Source organism: Melanostigma gelatinosum (genome assembly GCF_949748355.1).
Source record: "Melanostigma gelatinosum genome assembly, chromosome: 6".
Taxonomy (NCBI): Eukaryota; Metazoa; Chordata; class Actinopteri; order Perciformes; family Zoarcidae; genus Melanostigma; species Melanostigma gelatinosum.
Genome location: NC_136639.1, coordinates 26,792,041 through 26,815,525, shown reverse-complemented (window position 1 = coordinate 26,815,525; position 23,485 = coordinate 26,792,041). Strand labels below are relative to the sequence as shown.

Here is a 23,485-nt window from a genome sequence, read left to right as displayed (position 1 = left end):
CATATTGATTGTATGTTTCGTACGTTTAAAAAATGATTCCTGTTGACGTTATCTTTTATAAATTCACTTCAACCCCAAACAGTGTTTTGCCAGAAAAGGGGCAGAAGTTACTGTGTCCACCCGGGTGTCATGTTTCCGTCACTGCCGATCGGAGCTGGAGCCGATAACTACCGGAGACTACTGCAGAGTTAATTGTTCTTGGGACTAGTGTTGATTGTAACCTTTCACACTAAAGACAAAAGCCAGGTGTTTGTGAGTTTCCTGTCCAGTGGGAAAAGGGCTTTACAGTCCCCTATGTATCACTATCCACCATTTCACCTGAATCGGCTCTTTTTTCTTTTCTTTTTTACATAAAATGTAAGGCAAATGATCAATGCCAACAGATATTGACATCTGTTAACAATATTAACATGTGATCTGTTTTACATGTTTGGTAGGTGTGTTCTGGCTGGAGCTCTAATCGCTGCTCCCTCTTGTGTGTTGATCTTCTTGAGTCTGCTATGGAGGCCAAGTATTCACTAAATAAAATGCACTCGCCTGCATAACATGCATCCAATGTCATCCAGGAACTGACTGTCGGGAGTTCTGAAAACAATCTTGAAAAACAAGTGAGATAACGGGGATTGTTTACATTGTGATCTGTACCATCCTGGTAGGTGGTACTGGGTCATTTTCCACGTCTATTTTCCTGCTGATTCCAACCCTTGGATTCAGAAAGGTACCAGTAAACACCAACACAACTATAACAACAAGGCGAGAAACCTTAAATATCCCAATATCCCAGAGAACTGATTGAGGACTTTGCCTGTGTGGATACACTCCTTAAAAACTTCAAGACGTTCCAGATATTCCCTGACCTCACGGACTCGGACAGCTGCTGCTGGGAGCGGCTCACTGATAAGATTCCTGTGTGCGTTCTTGTATCTCCTTCTTCATGTGTCAGTGGGTAGTGTTTACTGGTGCTGCCCTGTGGCTGGGGAATAGGTTCAGAGGCCAAGGGCGTGGTGTACTGCTTGAAACCCGTGCTAACATCGGGGAAGACCACATTTGGTGCAGCGCTGCTCTCCAACTGGTCCGCGCATGCGTGCAGCAAAGCAACGCCTGGTGTCATAATAGTAGAACATGAGCGCACTGTCGATGCACAGTAGATTGAACAGAGTAGACTAGAACAAAGTTATTCTCTGGGGATGCACATTTTTAAAAAATAAGACAAACCATGGCAACCCAAATGACAATGAGCCTTATCTATAAATCATATGAGGAGCGAATTTCTGTACAAATGGACGTTACGGACACAATTTCAGAGATTAAAGTTTTTATGAGAAAAAAAACTTTAAATCTCTGATGTCCCACATTTTTGAGATTATAAAGTCATGGCAGAGATAGCATTGCCAGAACAGGTAATAAATAGGCCCAGTGAATGACAAGGTAACATGCGAACGAATGCTGTGTTTTTGTCTTCATACCTGAGCTTGATTACAGATTTTTGCTGAAAACAGATAGTTGTATACTAGATAGGTGATAGTCCTCACTATGTAGCAAGTAAAAGGAAAATACACACACACATATCCATCCTCATACCTCTGATGCCCTGTACCCCAGTGTTATGGAAGTGTTGACCCATTAATGCAATGGATAACAACAACGCTTCTTCTCTTCAGCATTCCAACTCAACCGCCCCCCCCCCCCCCCCCCCCCCATGAGGTTTGTGTCTTCACAAGTCTGGTTCAAGGATCTGAGATCGTGTTCTTTGGGGAGCCGGATGTTTTCACAGTGAAATTCAAATCCCTCCCAATGGAACACTCCTGAGAGTTAGTATCACCTTTGTCAAATACTATGTGAGCTCACCAAGGAAGACGGCGGGTGTGATTGTAGTATTGTTGCTCTTGTTTGTGTGGACATTTCAATGTGGTGCCCCACAGCATTTGCCTGTGTGTCTGAGAGTAGGCTACAGGTCAGTAGTGTGAGTGTACGCGTGTTCCACCGGCTGGTTGTTGTTTCCTGTCCGCGAACACGACTAAGAAGATGTGTGTCTGTGGAATTACAGGAAGAGGGAGTGACGGTTTGCAGGCCGCTTCCTGCAGCAGAAGCGTCTTTTCCTCTGCGTTTCCACCTCGCCCAGACATACTTGGCAGGGCTCACTGTGTCCTCAGGCCCTCGTTCATCAAGCGTGCAACATCAGATATGATCTCTGTGATCGTCTTCATTAGCAGTGGAATGTCGACACACAGATATGTTTTGGCCTCTCAAAGGCCTGCTTCATGCCGGCCCGTCCCTCTGGTGAATCCTGCAGTCACAGCAGATCCTGTACTGCGTGTGCAACCCTCCCTTTAAACAGGACTCACCACACCTGCATAAATTGCCGGCTGTGTGTCGTATGTAAATAAGAGACCGGTGAGTCATGCTCTATGTTTTCCCGGCTCATCCTGTTTTGTATTTAAACTGCTGATGAGCTATTCTAGAGTACAGCTTCCGAGGTAACACAAGCACAACACTGTACAGTTCACATGCTTTAAAGTTCCTTTGTATTATCCGTTGTCATTATTGTTTTTATGTTGGACTAGGTCATGTATGGGGTTAATGTAGGTACAGCTACTTGATGATAAATTGGTCGATATTCCTCTTTTAATATGAACACATAACACGAACAAACGTGTGACGAGGATAAAAGACGAAGCTCACGCTAGCGTGCTATTTATAGATTTCTCCTCGTCTTTTAACACTATCCAGCCACGTCTATCAGAACAAAAGCTAATTAATCTTGTTTTAAATTGGATTTTTACCCTCTGCAGACTGAGACATTTTTCTCCCATTACTGGGGCCCCAACTCACTTAAAGAACTGACAAATACCCTTTCCCAGTTTTAATCCCACGTCCCTGTGTTAATTGTATCACTTGTTATATGCCAAATATATATATATATATATATATATATATATACATTTTTTTTTACTTCAAATCCCTGTTTTTTTTTTTTCTCTTCCTGTAAGACACTTTCAAATGTTTGAGGACTCATCCTGCACTCGTTTCCGAAAAAATCCATCCAATCAAATGAGACTTTGGGCGAAGAGCTAGCCCCGCCGGTCCTATGCAAGCGCAGTTCAGATGAAGACTCACTCACACAGACAAATAACTTTTTTTCCTCAGGACACATCTCTCCAACCACGTTTCTTAATCGGCAATGCGTTGTTTTGCAACTGTCATTGGTACGGATCACTGGTCGACAGTGGTCCGTTACACCTCTACTGACACTACTAAAAGAGCACATGGACTGTAGTTCAGGTAAAAGGCAGCCTTCAACATTAGCACAAAAGCAGTAGTCGTAGTATCGCGTGTGCACCAACCTAACGGTCCCACAGAGTATTAATATCAGTCGAAGTGGTTCTGGAGTCCTGTTTTGGTAAGCTGACTTTGAAAATGAATTGAAATGTCAAGATGTTGATGAATGTCAATGTTGTTAACAACACGTAACATGTCAGCAGCTGTCCTGTTTTCCCAGCAGCCATATTTCACACTTTGTGTTTTTTCAGTTCACGGACTTGAAAGCGGCGCAGAAATCAAAGTGTTGTTCTGTCGTGACCGGGATGTTAATCAGAGAAACGAAACGCTGTAATCACTGAGAAATAACAGGAAGGACGCTTCAGAGAGCTGTTGAGTGCACTGACTGTGTGTGTGTGTGTGTGTGTGTGTGTGTGTGTGTGATATAATCAATGTAATCTCCAAAAATGCCCTCTCAGACAGCCCCCTGCCACAAACAGACGAAACATGAAGATGATAGAACACACAGATGGATTTTGAACAGGACCCTCTGGCATAATATGATTCCATCATTTAAAACACATGTTTAAAGGAAGCAGAGAGCGTCCACTGCCCCACAGCAGGCCGGTGTGATCGCATTAGTGTGTGACGGAGGGAAGCTGCTCTGAGATCAGAAACGGAACAATGAGAAGACTCACTTCTGCTTCTGGGAAACGGAGCGCTAATTTTTGAGTCAAGTAAATTTTATTACTACAGTCCGATATCGCAACTGTGCCTCATGCTTTACAGTGTGTGCAGCACATGACACTCTCCGGCCTCAGACCCTTTATTCAGATCAGGAAAAACTCCCCCAAATCAAAGATGATCCAGATCTCACCAGAGTGAGAACCAAGTGGTTTTATGTAAGAGTTGAATTCAATATCATGTTAGGAGGTTGAATGAAAAATACGTCTCCACCTCGTTTACCAGCCTGGGCAACATGGGCAATGGTGAAGTCTGGTGGGGAAGCTTCATTTATTGGTAAGAAAACTATTTATTTCAGCCGTTCACATAAATCAATTCTATCCAGGCTATGCTAAAGAATCATCTGTCAGTGAGACTTTGGTAGACAGCATAGAGGCTTTTGCAGACTGACGTTTTCAAGCCTCGAACGCAGCCGACCGCTGAATAAGATATTTTTAGGTGACCTTGAAAGATACAAATTACTTTTGTGAAGTGAATACACTGTGAAAGAGTTAACGTTCTAAGACGTAAACACAGCTGACTGTTGCACACACACACACACACACACACACACATGCATGGAGGGTGTATAAATAGCAGCAGCATCATTTATCATGATGAAGACACTGGAGCTTCCTCAGTGTCGGTCAGCTAGCTGCTCTCAGACCTGTCACTGGGTTTGCGACTGCTGCAGTCATTTACTACCTCTACCTTACTACCTCTTTACTGCCATCAGGGAGCTCCTTGAGCTGTTCTCAGGAGAGTGGAACTAAGTCTGTATTATAGGGAAATCACTGGCCACCTCATCTCATTTCCTGTGCGAGTCGTGTTTGATTTATCGTGCTCAGGGAGGGTCTTGAAAATATCAATAAATAGACCAATATGGAAATATTGCAGAGTGATTGACTGTTCACTGACGTTATGTTGAATCATTGAATTGCTGTTTACTCTTAAATCTACTGCGAAGAGCTTTTATTTTGTGTTTATTCTGGCGGCCCCTGTGGACGAAAGCGGTAGTGTTTCCAAGCACCTGCTTAAGAATAACTATTTAGATCTTGAACAAACTAATTCAAAAGGGTTTCATCAATAGGGTTTATTGATTTATAAGGGTTGTTGACAAGTGTATTGATTGAAACTGAACAAATTGGAGAGACGCGTTTTCGTATTGTATTGTATGTAAATGATTGAAAATAAATTGATGCGGGTCTACACACCACATGATGGACAGAGTTCTACTGTGTGTCTGCAGCTGTAGCTCTTGATGCAGATGCCACAGAGCTCGTTGGCCGAGTCTAGCTTACTAAGTTGTTTTCGTTTATGTTTTGTCCTTTGTTCAGTCCCCCCCCATCCCCCAATCTAAATATTAAGCAGGTCAGATGTCGGCATAATGAAGGGCAGAATGAATGAGAACACTAAACAATAACGAGCTGTGTGTTTGGAGTCGAGACAGCAGTGCTTTAAAGAAGCTCTTTGTCCAAACACTACTCCACCATGAGACACAGACGGAGCTGTGAAGGGGGACACACTCGGTCCTCATTGGTGGAGTGCTCTGAGCCGACACAATGAAGAACAGTACAGATGTATTGTAGTGGCATCGCCTCATCTCTCCACCCACATGTCCTGTCACCTCCTCCACACCGCAAACTAAAGGCCCAAACGCACTGAAAGTGACTGACGTAGTCATTTTGAAGTTGGTACATCTGCCCTCACTACACGTAGATTCAGTTTGTGACACAATGGCGTTTTGTGAGGCTTCACCCGGTCACGGTCTTTGTAGTCCCAACAACTCCGACAGAGTGATGTGCTTCCATCTAGCGAATCGCGTGGCACCAATTTCACACTATCTCGTGAAACTTTTTTGTATCTATCGCTTTCAGAGCCTCTGGGCCTCGAGGCCGAGTTGGGTTTTCAGCCTGCGGTGTTTTCATGGTTTCTGAGTGTGCTGTTGATGGACACTGCTCTCCAACATCACAATGCACAGAGAACACGGAGGAGCTTCTGACAGCCGGACCATGTTGTAACAAGCAGACGGAGGTGGAATAGCTCCAGAGACTCTGCAGCGAATGACAAATAAGTATTAAATCTGTATCTGAAAACATTCAGCCGTCTGTCTGCGAGGTGACATTCTAAAGTTGCAGTTTGTTTGTAGTATATTCAAAGTATTAGTTGTGTTCATTTGTTGCAGTATGTGGTGAGACATGAATTTCACTATCAGTGTATGTGTGCACACTCATCCTTTACCAAGACTTTACTTTTGTCATATATTTTAAAGTCAATTCATATTTTCCACTGCTTCTGTACTATCAGGCCTTTGAAGTCTTAGTGCATGCTCTACATTTTGAATATGTCGGCCATTGTTTTCTGCTCATTTCAGCATGATGTTTAAACGCTATCTACATGTATATTTACCAATGCATCCATGCGTGTTTGTACTGTCGCAAGACAAAGCTGCGAGAGTACTCGATACTTTGTGTGTGATGTGTCGGCCTCAGTGCTCCCGGGTCCCGGCGTGTTTGAACTGACCACGCGTGAGTTTCCTGCCGGCCGGATGGAACCGGTTCCCCGTGACCTTGAGCATGTGACTCCGTGTTTGTGTGTCATCTCCTGAACGGGCACGTTACGGACCTTGCTAGTGATTTACTTTCCAGATAAAGCTCAACCAGCACAGTGTTTTTAATGGAGCGTTCCGTATTCCAAAGGGGAAGCCTCGCAGGGACGACCTCGACCCTCACCTTTTATTACTGCAGCCGCAGTACGAGCCGCTCCATCAGGCTGTGCTCCATCAGCTGTCAGGCCGGCTCAGCCTCAACGGGGGGTTCAGAGCCCGCTCAGTCCGGCACATTTAGACAGAATTCAAACTGGGCAGTGAAATATTCCCTCTTTTAAAGTTAGGTATTCTATTTTTTATGTTTTTACGCCTCTGCTTTAATGTCAGTGGGGGATTCATTGTTCTCAGAGCTGCTCGCAGCCGCATTTCAACTTCAAAGCTCCCACGCCTCATTAGATATGTGTGTATCCTGACCTACTCCCTGTTTATAGAACAGAACATTAGCATACCACACACACACACACACTCAGGCTGTGCAGAGTGAAACCGTGTTGAAGCCGGTCAATAGACGGATTGATGTCGGCCTTTTTATGGCCGTAATGAGGATGTGCAGGGCTCAACAATAACTTTTAAACTGGCAACCTGGAATTGATTTTTGTTTGCCCAAACTACAAATATGGTTGCGATCTTCAGTCAACTTACAGTAATTAAGATGCATGTAGTTAAAAGTCAGCTTAATAATGAAAATGTAACATAAAAGAATAAAAGCTTCACCGAACAAAACTTTACTTTTGTTAAAGGCTCTGAGAATAGTAAATAACCCGAATTGATGTGTTCCAATACCCATAATACCACATACAGCAGAATGTTCTACTACACAGCCGGTAGTATTCTGCAGCGTGCCTCCCAGCATGCTTTTCTGTCCATTCTGACCCACAATCCACTGCGCAGTGGCTATATGAGCAAGCGGTTCAGAGTTCAAGATGCAACATTATGAGGAAGTAGTATCTCACTATTGAGTGCATACTGCATGCAAAACAAAAGTATGCGATTTGGAACGCACCGTATGTCAGGCAGCAACCTCTAGTACTGAAAAGTGAAGCAAATGCTGAAGTGCCTTAAAGCTGTATTCTCTCTAATGTCCACCAGGGGGCGACTCCTCTGGTTGTATAGAAGTCTATGAGAAAATGACTCTACTTCTCTCTTGATTTATTACCTCAGTAAACATTGTAAACATGAGTTTATGGTCTCAATCTCCAGTTTCAAGTCTTCTTCAATACAGCATGATGTTCATTTAGTACATTATGGTCCATTTAGAGTCAAACAGACCATAAAGATGAGTATGCTTTAGGGGCAGTGAACACTACAGCCTCTAGGGGGCACCAGCATGTCTTTAAGAGAGGCAGGTGGCACGTGATTGGCTGAATGCATGTGCAGATTATGAGTTCAGTGGGAACACCGTATCTAAACTGTGATGTTTGTTCCTTTTTTTAAAACCTCTGGGAAATAATTACATAAATGAACTTCAGCCTTATTCCTAATTGGGAGTTGCTCGGCACTTAAACGTTCCCGGTCTGATCCAGAGAGCCATCTCCTCTATCTGATTCCTCCAGCAGCCGTCGCTGACTCGTCCTTCTCTGGAAAGGTCACAGGCTTGTGAAGGGAATCCCCTGGGCTCCTCTCTCCACTCCTCTTTGAAGATTAAACTTCCATTTTAATGAAAGTCTTCCCTCTCCCGCCTCAGCCTCTGCACATTGTGGGTCAGACGGTGCACTCCTCCAAACTGCTCCTGATAGGAAGTCTTTAAAAGAAAGAATAATGACTAATCAGTCCTGGGATTGTTCTGGTGTGTAACGGGACTAAAATTCGACAGCCGCGCTACACTTTAAACAATCAAAAAGTTCCGTGGTTTATGAATTTATTTCAAAGTTATAGTGAGGAACTTTTAACTGGTTATGAAACTCAATTTAAGACTGATGTCTCTATATGACCTACGTAAGTAAACGAGACCATCAGAGAGAGGATATGTATGTGTGTGTGTGTATATATATATATATATATGTGTATATATGTATATATATATATATATATATATGTATATATGTATATATGTATGTATATATGTATATATGTATATATGTATATATATGTATATATATATATATATATATATATATATATATAGTTCCAGTTCAACAGTCAACGTTGGAGGATTGAGCCGCCCAATCCAGAGTCCCCCAGGTGGAGGAATATGAAGAACAGAACAAAGCCATTCATTTCATTGAACAGTTGACTTTAAAGAGTACATTAACACAGTGGTCATTAAATCCTTTATTCTATAAATGTCCAAACTAATGACAACTAACCCAGGACCCAAAGGGATTCAGCTTCCGGTGAAGTGGAGAAGCTGGAAGCAGCTAAAGCTTTCATTAGCAAGCGCTTTTTGTTTGTTTGTGGCGGCTAGCGATGCACCGATCCAATACTGATACCGGGCCGATGCTGTCATATAGTTGGATCGGGTAGCGGTGACAATGGGGCCAATCTTTTCACTTCAGTTCTATATTTACGTCTTGATACTACGTCATGCGTCAGTAGAGCGCCGGTTGACCGCTGGATGAGGGAGCTAACGACAAACACGTCAGCCGTTTGGCGGTATTTGTCGCTCGCAAAGAGCAAAGCGAGGTGGCAGCGGAAGTGTAAAATATGACTCAACCAACTTAATCAAGTACAACTAATTTCGAACAAATTGACTATTTATATTTATCTATTAATTTGTTCCATTTTGTTTTACCAATCAATGTTGAAGTCAAGCCTGATGTTTATCAAAATAAAAACAGAGAGGCATGCAGTTTATTAATTAAGTACTGGTACTGGTATTGAATTGGTGTCCGGTAATGTCAACCACCGGTTCTGTTAAGCAAAGCCAATGCTGAAGTTCCTTCAACTTGTATTCTCTTTAATGGCCAGCAGGGGGCGACTCCTCCGGTTACAAAAAGAAGTCAGATTGTATAGAAGTCTGAGAAAATGACTCTACTTCTCTCTTGATTTATTACCTCAGTAAACATCATATAGACCATAAAGCAGGGTATGCTTTAGGGCGGGGCTACCGCCGTATACCTGAGGCGTATATGGCGTCTGTACGTCACTGCTCCGCAGGCCAAACATGGTCACTTCCTGTTCACCGGTGGCAAAAATCCAAGATGGTGATGGCTAAATTGCTGAACTCGAGGCTTCAAAACAGCAGTCCACAAACCAACGGGTGATGTCATGGTGACTATGTCACTTCTTATAATACAGGCTATGGCAGATACACAAAGCCCAGGTATTGGTATCAGGACTTCAAAAGTTTGTTGGGTGCATCCCTAGAGTCGGCTTTTTTATATTATTGATTAAAGAGAGAGAGATGCACAGCAACAATAGCATACAAGCTATATTAAAAATAAAAATAGGATCAATAATAGCAGCAGCAGTGGATTTAATAGAATGCTAATAATAGCAGTAGTAATAATAGAGATGTGTGTGATAGTAATGATAGTGGCAGTGGCCATGGCAGCAGGTGGAGCCCCGATCCATGGATGATGGCGACCGGAGAGCACAAAGACGAGACAAACGGCTCTCATTTGATTTGTAGAAATCAATTTTAAGACTGTAGAAATTTTCCCTCAACGGAAATTGCATTTATTGCATCGTAGAATCACTGGCGATAGATCCACTTCATTCATGGTGTTAAGAGCATGTGACAGGAGAGTGACTTCCACTGTGAGTTATTTAAACACCATGCGTCGAGGCGTGGAATCCATGTGTGAACACGTAGTTAACACTCCAGGTCCTCACCGACACTTAATTACCAGCTCATCACATTAAAGCTATTTCAGTAGCTACACGCTCCAGTTAATTATACAGAACACCAGTACACTCTTAGCGCTGCTGCTGTACTGCCCTGTGACGTCACATTATGCACACATTACAGTGCACAAATACTATTGTGACCAGTTATTATAACACCCCCCAGGTTAACACCGTTAGCTTAGTTTTGACAGCACTATTGTTGGTGTTTGCACTGTTAGCGCTGTCAGCACCGTAAGCTTCTAGCACAGTTGACTATAGCACCGTTAGCTGCTAGCCGCCAGCGCAGCCATCACCATGACAAGACTCATGTGCACCGCATTACAATGTCACGTTCATTAATTGAGAATGAAACGTAATGTTGGGTCAAGCTGAAAGAAGAAGAATTTGACAACAACAGCAACGAGAGAGAGTTACGTCATGTAAACAAACCACGTGCTGATCATCAGACTGTAGACGTGGTCATTTAACAGATGGGTGAGTAGCACTCTTCCTACGGTTATTCTTTTTAAACGGAAAATACACGTTTTTATATTGTGATATTTACCGCAAATAACGTACAATTTAGCCTACAGATAGTAGACAACTCTCAGACGATCTCCTTTCTGCCAGCTGCCACCTGATTTAGGTTTTCGTGGTGAACTGAGGAGGAATCACATTAAACAACTCCTCGTTTTAACTTCACGAATCAGCAGTGCCACGTCCGTTGCAGCGCTTTTAAAGCGAGCGACAAGAATAAATAGAAACAGAGCGTCGGACAAAGGGTCAAACTTGGTGCCATGGACAATAAAAAAAATAGATATTTGAGTAGTTTGAACTTATGGGGTTTTTAAGAACAAATATTCAAACGCCATTTATGGACAATTATTACAGCACTGTAGTGGAGGCAGTAGATGTGCTCTGAATTCCGTATAACGAACATTGGCTTTGACAGTGGAGTCTAACATGTTGTTATCTAGCCCTTTAAACTTGACTGATGCAGTTTGTGTGGAACATGTAAATCCTCAGACATAATTCAGTCAAAACACATCATACTTATCATACCGCTCAAGAATCGTGACTCCGCGGCTTCATTTCAAATGTAAATTTATTCAGCGTTCTGCACGACTCACTTGACTTTCTATGATGTGTACTCTTGGAACTCAGCATGTTGGGAGCATTCATCGGGAGGATAATTCAGCCCAGGGCCTTCTCCACACTTTAAATGTCAGCGACATGTCTTTTAGTTTGATTTCTACATGCAAAAACTGCTTCAACAAAATAGTTGAAAACAAGCGTCTTCCATTTCAGTTGCACTACCACAATGAAGGACACAGGAATAAACTTTGTGTTGAAGATGTTATCATATTATTAGATTCAATTGTCACAGTACAGGTACTGAGACAACAAAAAAACAGTAAAGTGCAGAATATTGTACAGAGCATAATCAGAATTAACCGTAATAGAACAAATGTAGAATACTCCACCATGAAGCTCGGGTAGCTCCGAGAGTCTACAGCTCTTTATGTTTCCATGCACACGCATCTCCTGCCTTCCTACAGAGCGAGATTAAGTGCACCGAGCGACTGTTGCGTTGATGGCGCGCACGTGTGTGCCGCCATTAGCGTGTGACGATTTCTCGCTGTGCCCAAATCCATGACGAGGGCACGTCTCAGATGCCAAATCACTGTAAGTCTTAGTGTGCACCTTCATGTATGAATTATTCAGAGACCCACCATGATGTGTCATCCTTTTTAAAGGATCGGTGTAGAGCCACCCGGGTATTTTTTCTAGCTTATGACATGTTACGCACTTAGTGGTTTGTATGTCATCATCAGTGTTGGCCAATGCATGCTGTTTTTGCACCCTCGTAGACCCGGGTCACACTGGCATGGTGGACAAGGCTTAGTTCTGGCTCGACCTTCTTCAACATGGCGGCCGAGTGACAAACTCTCATTTTACAGCTGAACAGTAGTTTAAAATATATTTCTGAAAATATTATAGGTGAGAAATAAGCCATACAGTAACAACATTATTAATTACGTTTCCGTGAGCCTGCTGTCTCGCGATGGACGGACTTCGTCTCCATAAAGTTGCGGCCGAGTCGTGGTTATGCAAGCTTGATTATTCAGTGATAAATGGACTAAGTGTACTCTGAATGGCAATATGAAACGCATTAAAAACCAGAGCGCACATGCATCAGTGGTTTCCAGGCCGCGTGATGCCGTCGTTAATGTCTCCATCTTTGATAAATATGGGGTGTGTGGAGGAAATTATTGAAGTTGTGTCTGTCTCTTATGTCTTTTAAAAGCCTCAGAATGAATCCGTAATGCTGGTTGCTCGTGCGCTGCCATGATTCATCACCTCGCGTTAGCCACCAGCTCTGCGTCACTCCGCTGTACATCACAGCTGATCTGATCTGAGTCCAGCAGGCTAATTACCTTACGCCGGCTAAACAGCATGCGGCTGCCACATTTTTCCAGCCATTTAGTTGACTACAGCACCCAGAAGCCTCGTCGCCTCTTACCAATCATGCTACAGGAACGTACCACTACTGAGCACGTATATTGTCTTTTTCTCAATAATGGCAGAAATACTGAAATATTTTGCGCGTCTACACTTTTTTAGCGGCCTAATCACAGATGTATTAATATTGGTTTATATGTATCATCGATAACAACAGATGTCAGTACAGAAAAGTCAAAGATATGTTGGTTGTTATTTAGAAACCGTGTCTTCAATACAGCTTGTCAACCAGAGAGCAACAATTCACCACACATCTAACAAAGCTCACAATCTGAGGAGTTGTTTTTCTGGCCAAATATGGAAGCATAAAGAACCAAAATAACCAACAAACTGACCCGAAGGAAACATGAAGTCACAAAGCAAACTGAACTTGCCAAAATGAAAAGAAACTATTCTGAGCCTGACTCTCTGATCAACCCAGAGAAACCGGAGGAAAGGAACGCACCACACATTGGCAGCACTCTGCTACGGGGCGTCCTAAAGGTGGTTCAGACTCCAAATCAACACGTAACAGTAACTTAGAATAATTAGTTTAACTGAAATCTTTAACAACAAATTAGCAACCTTTCTGACCATAACCTGATAACATTATACCAAAGAGCTATGGACCAAATAGTTTGAAACATAAATACTCATAAGGCAGTACAAATGCAAATTAGCACATACGTAATGAGCTAATGCTTAGTTTACACATTTAAACCTACATTTTTTCAGAAAACTTGTAATACAAATAATAATTCTCTTAATGTAAGGAATCAACTGAGGCGGTTTCATGGTGATATCTATTAGTTAAGTTTTTTACCTTATTCACTTTCCCCCTTGGATGAAAAATAAGATTTTCCCGTAGTAAGAAACCTTATGTGCACATTTCTTGAATCAGAATTTTCATTTTCATTCATTTTTAGGTATTTGAGACCGAAATTTAAGAGAAAACTACATAAACGAGCTTGAATAAGACCCAGTGATAACACAAATTAAGAAGAAATTGGGAACTAAATGCTGACTGGTTCTTTGGGGAGTGAATGTAGTCGCGACACAGTCCTCACAAATGTGCTGAAACAAATGTGTGTTTGAGTAAGTGTGTGAGAGAGAGAGAGACACAGAGAGAGAGATGCAGAGGAATAAGCAGCAGGATAGTGACCAGAGTGACAGACAGAGGGAGGAGGGAGGACAGGCGGAGTGCTCCATCTCTCCGTCTGCACCCCCGGTCCTACCTGGCCATGCCATCCGGCCTGCGCAGGAAGTGGAGGTGCGCGGTGCGAGCGCTGAGGACTCTCCGTGGGACGGGAGCAGCAGGAGGTGGAGGTGGAGGAGATGCTGTGAGTCTGCTGTTATTTTTAGTCTCTCCTCCCTCCCAGGGCTACGTGGGCTAATCCGCCGCCGCTCAGGTTTATCCAGATTGGAGGTAGGACACAGAGGCAGGGAGGTTAAGCAGTTGCTCCCGTGGGACGTCGACTTTTAGCCGGCGGTTGCGAGTCTAAATTGCCCACACCGAGCATGCCGGAGCAGGACCGCGCTAGTCAGGTGTTTGGGGCCGTGTTTGGGGACGTGTTTGGGTTATCAGCATTTAAGAAACTGAATTCTTGACATCAATAGAATTATTAATGTAAGTAACAATTATTAATGATTATTAATAACAACGGGGCACCACCCTGTAAACAGGAACCAAAACAAAACTAAGTCTCATAATTAGTGGTCACTCGTAATGTCAATAGTCTGGTACGACTACACATTCGAAGTGACATTGAAGGTTTCAGTTCGTACACGGGCTACTACATCCAGATCTTATTACACACATATGCACAAGTAATCACAGACGACTGCTCTTTAAAATATAACAGTTTATTAAATCAAAATAACAAATGATCAGATCAATTAATATCACAACCAACAAACTCTATCATACAATTTTATGTGCCTAATACCTAAACAAATGAATAAAATAAGTGAGGATGTATGTATGCAAGTATGTGTGTGTGTGTGTGGGGGGGGGTGGGTCTATGTGTGTGAAAAGGGAGGGGGCCTTAAGAACTACAGCTAAGAACTACAAACCAAGATGGCGGAGTCGAGTGACCTAGACACAATGGCGGGGCAGATAGCTGGGTGTCTTACTTTGGCTGCTGCGCCGGCTACCCCAGCTGGCACCGGCGCGATCACGGCCGCGGGGAAGGGGGAGTCGGTGGCGGCGGTGGGGGGACCGGGATCCAGCTGAGGGGGCTGGACACGGAACTGCTGAAGGGCAGCCTGGTGGTCTTCTACGCACCTGCTGGGAACTCCTGTCTGCTCAGATTGGTGGGACATGGGTGGATGGATAGGTGGATGGATGGATGGTAGTTTGGGGTGTGTAATATTCTCCGGGCGGCCGCTTATAAAGATGTTTTCATATTAAATGGAAACAGACATAGAGGTCTTTCACATGGTGGATTTAAAGGCTGGAATATGCAACTGGAACTGTTGAGGTCTTTAAAAACCCTTCTCTTTGACTTCACTTTGCAGAAGGCAGCGTCGGAGGTTTAGACACACATGTTGTCCTTCATACAGAGTTGTGATGCCTACAGCCATTGATGCTTTGTGTGAATGTGTATTTACTGCTTCAGGGCAAATCAGTTGAAAGACTCGACCATAAATACCCAGGAATGGCGATTGACATGTATTTAAAAAGCACCGATTGTGCAGCATTTATGGCCAAACTGCATCAAAGAATGTTGGATCAGTTTGGACTCTCATGTCCTTCAGCTTTTTGTATCAGTCCATGTTGTGCCGTAGTTTATTTTACGGTTGTGTGAAGGATGTGTGTGTGTGTAGATATTGTCCTGGACACAGTTCTTTTAGGTTGTCTGTCGGGCCGTACAATTGATTAAAATGTAAACAAAAGACCCATATTCCCTCTCACCTGTAGTGCGTTTTATCACCCCAGATTGTTTGGATGTGAGTTGTCTAGTGCCGTAGAGTTGTCCGCCTTCTCTCCAATAGAATACAACTCTACGGTAATCAGCCAGTTTCATGTAGGATCTATTTTCTCTCAGCCGTAGTTCCCACATGTAACTGCTCACAACAAGGTCCGTGGATTATCTTTAGTAACCGGGTCATGATTTCTGGAAAGAGAGTTTTCCAACTATTTTTTTTTGGTGCTTTTGAACACAAGCCGAGTGCCATGTAGTCCCGTTATATTGGAGAGAAATCAGGCGCCTCTATGATGAACACTGGGCAACTCCCACCAAAACAATAAATAGCACAATTATGAGAGAGGGAGAGTGTGTGTCTGTAAAATGTCAGTGGCACACACACACCCCTTTCCTCTGATGTGTGTGTGTGTGTTAGCCTCCTTCCCACTTGCATGTGCTCAGCCCTCCGTGAATCAACGCGAGTCGCCACCTGAACACCAAGCATGCCAGTGCAAGTCAAAAGCCCCTTACATGTTTTAATATCGAAATTGGAGGAGTTACAAAACAGCCCAAAACAACTGCAGTCTCATTCTATGTGTGGTTGATTGTAAATTAAATGTGATAATCTGCCTCTGAGCCTGTGCGTGTGTGCTCGCATCCGTATTGCTCTTTAAAAGTGACGCCTTGTGTCACTGAAAGTTATTGAAACTTTGTTGCAGTGTTTCAGGGCGTTTTCACACCTTCAGTTAGTTTGCTTTGTTCTGATTCAGGGATTAATATGATACAATGTTGCACTTGCCCCTTTGTTCGGTTTGTGTTCACACTGCAACATTTAATAGCGGACGAAATATTGTAAACTAACGCCACGCGCGAGCAAACTGTTCTCTCATTGGTCCGATTTCTATGAGGCTATAAATAGGCTCTGTTGCTTCTTTTTTTTTTTTAAGGTGTGGGGGATTGGGGGTGCGCGGCCTCGGGATGTAGGAGGGGGTGCGCGGCCTAAAAAGTTTGGGAACCGCTGCTCTACCCTGTTGCAGTCTGATTTGTGAAAGTATTTTCTGAATAAATAGGAGCAATGTCTCGCGATGTATAAAATCATGATCTTCAGAAATCTGCTGACCTGAGCATGTTTTTCCCACGGCGGCCCTTTGACAACATTTGACTACATGCTCCAAATAACATTTATTTCTACAACCAACATCATTTTTACCTCTTTACTTAAGATTTCATTAAACTTATTATTTTTTTCTTTTTACAAAATGTACCAAAACACGGGGATTTAAAAAAAATGTTTTCCTCAACCGCCGGGATTCACGCGCATTTTGAACTCTCACAAACACTGAATATAATTTATTCTAAAACAAATAGCATCACCGGTACAGGCCGCAGTCTAAAAATAGGCTATTTCATTTTTGATATGTTGCTTTATTCTTTTCTGCACAGCCATCTGGCGCTCCCTTACCACTTGTCTGATTATGATGACGCATTCAGAGCAACACAGAGAGGGAATCGGTCGACGTGGAACTAGAGGAGGCAGACTGACTGGAAACAAATAAAACATCTCATCATCACTTCCTCTTCCTCTCAGTTCTCCCATCCGTCCTCTTCTAATCTCTCTCATTGAGTGTTTACATGAATAATATGTGTGATCGGGTTTTTTTAAGTATCTCGTTTATGTGTACATGTAAACACCACATGTCGTTTCCCAGAAACCGGGATACTTTTGCATGTATACACCTTATGCCGGTTGTTGAGCGCTGAGTCAGTAGCCGGGCTCCTAGTATTTATCATGTGTACGGGGATATGAATAACCCGATTCCTCCACGCTCACGTGAACATCATATTCAGAATATGAGCATAAACCGTGGTGATCCTCATGTAAACGCAGTCGTAGACATCTGCAGGAATGAGTCCTAAAACCAGGAAATGAGTCTGCATTTTTGCACTTCCAGTTCCCACGTGTCCAAGTCGAGTGGATTGTTGAATTGGTTCTTGGTTAGATGGCTCAAACGAGGCCTGTGGTCTGTGGTCCACACGAGCATAATTAGGAGTTTTGTTATGCGATATATAAAATCTCGTGAATTTTAGCGCTTTAACAAGTCTCATTAAGCCAAATTGTCCGCCATTAGCTTAGCTTAGCCAACAAGCAGAACGTCAATCTGCAGAAATGATCACTTTTCCACTGTTTGTGGAGCAGCCGTCCATCCTCGTCCACTGCAGGTAACGCTAGTGATGCCATGCTGAGTTTGTTCAGAAGAACGGGCGAATACATGAAAGTATCGCTGCTCAAGAAACTATTTTTATACATACAAGAATAATAAAGCAATGAATTGTCTTGTTTTTCCTCACACAATAATCGAAAAGAACCGATAAGAGTGTCGATAAAATCCTAACAGTATCATCTATTTATAGCCCGACGTTTGTGTTTACGCATCAAAAATCATAAAAGTGGTGTTCCTCTTTGAAGATTGTCTTGGTGAAGCGGCTGAAGTTGAGCACATATCCCTGTTTGGTGTGTGTGTGTGAGAGAGAGAGAGATCATTGAGCTGGAAATAGATGAGGGCAGATGTTTGTTGTCCAATTACAATCATACACCAGGCAGTGAGTCGGACAGGACAATACACAGGCGGCTGTTATTGACATGATACTGTTCTTTCACAGAGGTCAGCTCAGTTCACACACACACACACACACACACACACACACACACACACACACACACACACCCTTTCCTCTGATGTGTGTGTTAGCCTCCTTCCCACTTGCATGTGCTCAGCCCTCCGTGAATCTAAACGCGAGTCGTGTCGAGGCTCAACAAGCATTGTTGGATGATATTTATATTTTCCCAGGACTTGTTTAATTATGCGGCTGAATGAATTGTGTCGCAGCAGTTTGCTGACCCTGCTGTCTGTCTGCGTCCCCCACAGGGTTCAGGGATGGAAGAGATGGTCTGGGAGCAGTACACAGTCAATCTGCAGCGGGTGAGTTCCTTCACTTAACTGTGCTGTTACAACAGTGCTGACATCCATACATCTGCTCATGGAGCTGAAGCATTCAGGGACACACACTGCATTCATCAATCCCCCAACATTTGACGATGGCCGTTTTCCTTGTGTCTGTCGTCGTCTGGTTAATGACTTCAAGCAGGTCTTCTTTAATGAGAAGGTGCCGGTGGGATGAAAAAGTGTGTTTTCTTTAAACCATCGCCAGAACTACACCGTCTATCTGAGCCAGAAGCTGTAAAAAAACATCAGTATTGTCAGATTTCCATCTTTCCGACGGTCCTTGAACACGTCATGTGTGAGGAACGCTTCTTACAGAAAACGCAATCCAAGCTGTGATATATCATAAATACAACCTTTTATTCTACACGCCTTATTTAAAATCTCGCCCCAAATATACCGTTTGCTTTAACCAGATCCTGTAAAACACACATTACATTCTGAGCTCCTCAGCACAGCTATAGGAAGCCGCGATTGACTCGGCTGAGACCAGGTGACAGGTAACAACAATTCTTTGAATCTTCGACTGAACTGTAGGCTGCTGAACACCATGCATTGAGGAGAGGCTGTAAGTAGAGGTTGTAAAGATGTGAATAGCTCAATATATATATCAATATATATATAGCATGTGGAGCCTCCAGATTTATGGCATGATAACTGTGTTACACTGCACAAAAGACATGTTTGAGTTCTCTCCACTGCAAGCCATTACTGTGCTGTTTCCATAGAGGTGCGGGACTTCGGAGTTGACAGGGTTGACATCAGATGCAGGATATTTTGCAGTCAGCATCTCCGTGTTTGTCTCGGTGGTGTTGTGAGTCACGTTCTGTCCGACTGCACCGTCTTCACTGATGGATTCCTTCTTTTCTGCAGGACTCTAAGATGGGTTTCGGCATTGCGGTGTCAGGTGGGCGCGACAACCCCAACGTGGACAGCGGCGAGACGTCAATCATCGTGTCCGACGTGCTGCAGGGAGGACCAGCAGATGGATACCTCTAGTAAGTGAACCCCTCAGTGGACTGAGTGGCCTGCAAAGATAGTTAAGATCAGGAATTTGTGGGACTTTTGCACAATTTCATACATTTTCATACTGAACGTATTTGGAGGGAAGATGCACACAAAACAGCAATTCTGGGTCTTGCGCCTTGTTTTTGTCAGACAACACTACTGTGCTCTCTTAGCTTCCATGTTAGTTAAAAGCATTTATTTTATGCTTATGACGTGACAAAACGTTTGTTTCCATCTGAGCAAATAATCAAAATATATTTCCATTTTATATCTGCTTTGTCCCATAAATTCCTGTTAATTCCCATGGACAGTTTGCTCCGTCAATATTCCTGGAATTTTGCAACCCCACCGCTGTGTACTGGTTTTATTGTCGAATCCACAATCTCACCTCCACTACGAGTCACTACTAGTCACACTCAACATGCTGATGAACTCTGCATTTCTATCTAGCATGCAGCTGACTGAGCTACATAGCACAGCTCTGCAAAATGTCCGGCTAAAAATAGCACAACAAATGGCTGTAAATCTGCTGCACATGAGTGTTTTATGGTTAAATAAAAGAACACAAACTCCAAAGTACAAGTCTTAGCTCATCGTATCTACAGTAGATACTCCAACCATAATTCAATCAAGGGAAAATAATTATTTCCTGCAATCAAGTTTAGTGGAATTACAACTAATTTGTACGAAGCTGTGTTTTTTGTTTTAACGTCTACGTTATGATTGTTATTTTGTTCTCACAATATCTTCATTTCTTGTGTGTCTTTTTGTTTTTTTGTCCAGTGAGAATGATCGTGTCATTCAGGTCAACTCCATCCCCATGGACAATGTGCCTCATTCCTTTGCTGTGCAGTCGCTCCGTAAATGTGGTAAAGTGGCTAAAATAGTGAGTATGAACCACACAGTGTCTTTCTTTCCTGAGTTGTCACCGTGACGTCGCCCATTTGTTTGTGGATTGCCATTTAGAAGCCTCAAGTTTGGCGTTTTGGTCGTCGCCAACTTGGTTCTTTGGAGCCAGAAGGGACCATATTTAGACTGAGCCCCCAAGGAGGGGTGCCACGCTTTGAAGACCAAACGGTGGAATTACAATTTTGGGGCACGTGATGCCATGGCTCCCAAAATGACTTTTCCCCATAGACTTACATTGGAAAAGAGATGTCCATAACTAAATGGATAATGTCTTTTGAGATGAATGAACGACATGAAATGCCCATATCTATTGAGCCATTAGGTCCTAAAAAAAAGTCAAATGCCCTAATAGCAGAATCCAGAGTTATTTTGCAACAAAACCAGTTTTTTGAATAGTTGGGCATCTGTCTATGAGAATTGACTCGCTTTTGGAGCGAGCCTCAAAATTGACCATTCAAGGAACTGCCGTTTTCACTTTGCGTTGTCTTCATTTTTCAGAACTGGAGGTTGCAGCTTGATTAAATGAAAAAATAAACAAACAATAGTCACCTGAACCGTGACTAAAATGGACTCATAGTTCGAAAAGCCATCAGCAAATACAGAGTTGTCGTTGGAAAAAGAATCCCCTTTTCTCCAATGGGAGCTTAGCCTCGGTTTTAACACAGATAAAAAATGTTTTTTTCATACATTTCTTGCCATATGGCAGGAAGTGAAGCATTCCAGAACTTTCAATCATTTTGCTAACTTTCACAAGAATGTTGGGATCCTGAGCTTAGCTGTGAACCCATCATTCCGAGGTTGTTGAACAACACCTCGGAAGAACCACAGCTTTTCTGATCGAGCATAAACCGACCCTTACTCTGCAGCGACCGAGCAGCTGAAAGATCTGAGGCAGATCGCTGAGTCCAGCTGCAGCTCTGCAAACACTCCACAGAGAGATGGAGGGAGCTGCGTCAGTGTGAGAGAGGCCAAAAGAGTGCAGTGCACTGACACTCATCACAGCTGTACTTGCAGTACCGGAGGTTGCCGCCTGGTTTTGCTAGAGCCAGCAGTTTCCCCTTGGAAGTCAGTGTGAACTCTCCTCTCAGTGTTAAAGGGTTAACGGGTTAAAGAGGTCCTGATGGGATTTGCAATTAATGGAGCTTGAAAATGTTGGGTAAGACGGCACGTTTCAGATGTTTCATGGCGAGCCAGCTCAAGTGAGGAGGAGCAGAGTGCAGAGCAGTGCCACTCACTGTTTTCTGTAGAGTAGCACTTTACGTCTACAGGAGCAGAGAGCGTGTTTGTGTGGTTTTAAGTCTCCTGCATCAGTGCTTCTCTCAGGGTTTCAGCCTGGCTGCCTCTCGTGCTGCTGCAGCTCTAAAAGCAGCAGCAGTTTTGCTCCCGTGTGTACGCTGGACTAATCTCACCGCTCCGTACAGCTAAATATAAAAGCCTGACATGTCGAGGGAATCTGATTTGCTGCTTTGAATCCCTGCTTTCACGGCATCCAGCTGTATCTTTACTCTCACTGCTGTCTGAGACACAGAAGACATTTAGTTTGAAACTGGGGTTTCTTTTAGAGTTGTTTTTTTTTTTGCCGTATTGAACAAATAGGTCATTTAATGACTAAAGTCTGTCTGTGTCACACAAATATAATAACTACAATGTTGTTTCTGTTCTGTTGTTTTTGATGAAGACTATAACTAGCTGATGTTGTTTTTGACACTAACCTCTACTCAAGGTCCACAAACTCTTTAATTCTTTCTTCTTGTTGGTTTGTACTTGGTGAAGCTGCTCTCTAGTGTTTTCCGGATGTGTGGACTCGAGTCACATGACCTAAACCAGACTCGGACTTGAGTCACAAATCTGATGACCTTAGGCTCGCTTGACAAAATCAAAAAAGACTTGCAACTCAGCTTAATCTTTAACGCCCGTGACTTGGACTTGATCCTTTTGACCTGAAAATACTTGATACCTTCCCTCAAGCCGAAAGATTATTAAGCATGGTATTTAAAAAGTCTGGGACTTGGGACTTGACTCTGGACTTGTCAGTCTTGACTTGGGACTTTGCAAAGCAATGACTTGGTCCCACCTCTGGTGTTTCCAGTTGCGGAAACTTCTAGTTTATGTCTGTGACATTCCTCAGTTAACTTTTAAAGACATGGTCAGATATGGCAAAAGATGTGCCTCTTCCCTTCCATGTGAGAGAAGAGGCCACGGAACAATTGGTTTGGTTGGCGAAGCAAATTCATCCCACTGTGGTGAACTTTCAGCGTGAATATTCAACGCCTGCATTTGTGCTTGTGACCATATATTTACACCGTGCGTGTTTCTGTGTTGTCATAGAAGCCGACATCATAAGGGGTTTGTTGTTTCCGTGGCCGTCTTTGATTTGTACCACATCTGATTTTAACGCCCGTAAAATCCTGCCGTCTGGACTTCTGCGAGAATAGCATAACAAATAAAACAAATGTCAGTGACATCCAAGGTTCTTTGCAAAACGTCACATGTATTCCTCCGAAAGATATGGACGTTTTCTGTGACTTTAACTGATCTAAATCTAAAACTACCCATTTCCTATTATGTGAACAATTCCTACTCTTATATAATTAGTCGTGTTTAAAATGTGTGTAAATGAACACATTTGGACGATGGCGGGAGGTGTCTGTGAAGGAGTACTTGAGCTCGTCTGTCAGGTCTTTAGAAGCACAGGTCATATTCATTTTATTTTCCTTATTTTTATTCTTCTCTGTCAGACGGTGAAGAGACCTCGCAAGGTCCACTCGATGCCCCCCTCCCCGGACGGAGACAGTCGGATA

The 23,485-nt window shown here is 43.2% G+C and overlaps 1 pseudogene across 1 annotated transcript in view; it reads left to right on the top strand.

The window, feature by feature from the left end:
• Window positions 1-23,485, top strand: part of LOC306778322 (tight junction protein 2-like) — a 67,083-nt pseudogene that overhangs the window by 7,437 nt on the left and 36,161 nt on the right. The window contains exons 2-5 of the transcript XR_013773159.1: window positions 18,693-18,746; window positions 19,641-19,765; window positions 20,559-20,661; window positions 23,423-23,479. The product of XR_013773159.1 is annotated as a tight junction protein 2-like (transcript). The remainder of the gene's footprint in view (window positions 1-18,692; window positions 18,747-19,640; window positions 19,766-20,558; window positions 20,662-23,422; window positions 23,480-23,485) is intronic.